Consider the following 675-nt stretch of genomic DNA (forward strand, 5'->3'; position numbering starts at 1 on the left):
GCCAGCGGACCTTCCACTCCCTGGCGCTCGCGCTCGCCTCCGCTTCCACTCGCTCCGTCTCCCTCCTCGTTCTCATTCCTTTTCTCTCTGTCTCCCTCTCTGCCTGCGTCCTCTGCCTGCCCTCGGCTGCTTGTCTCTGCACTGGATGGAGAGTAACATTTAGAATGCATGTATAGAACGCTGGTTCTTGTTCTCTCCTTTTTTTTTTTTTTTTGTCGTGTTCATTTCACCTTTTAACTGACCAGGAGACGTGAGCGCGTTTATTTGGGGAGAGGGACAAGGGCAAGGAGCCCCCGCTGGCCCCAGTCGCCTCCTCTCCATCAGCCGCGTACAATGGGCCGCCGCTTGCCGAGTGCATTGACGTTCCCATTATTCAGGCTGGAGGGGCTGCGGGGCAGGCACAGAAAAGCCTTTATTCTGCTCTTTAAAATCGTCGCTCCTCGCGAAGCGACCGCCAACTTGCGACTCAGAGGTTGGAGAGACGGGGAAGCGCCAAACGCACCCCCAAAGCGCAGCGCTTCCCAAACCCCTCCCTGGTGGAATTTAAAGTGAGAACGAGTATTTAAAAAAAAAAAACAAACAAAAAAAAACCAAGCCCTACCTCGGTCAATACAGCGTGGCCATTTACTCCCACCTTTATCTGAGGGCGTGTTGAGGCTCGGGATGCTGGAGCTG

This window comes from Myotis brandtii, unplaced genomic scaffold (genome assembly GCF_000412655.1).
Source record: "Myotis brandtii unplaced genomic scaffold, ASM41265v1 scaffold344, whole genome shotgun sequence".
Taxonomy (NCBI): Eukaryota; Metazoa; Chordata; class Mammalia; order Chiroptera; family Vespertilionidae; genus Myotis; species Myotis brandtii.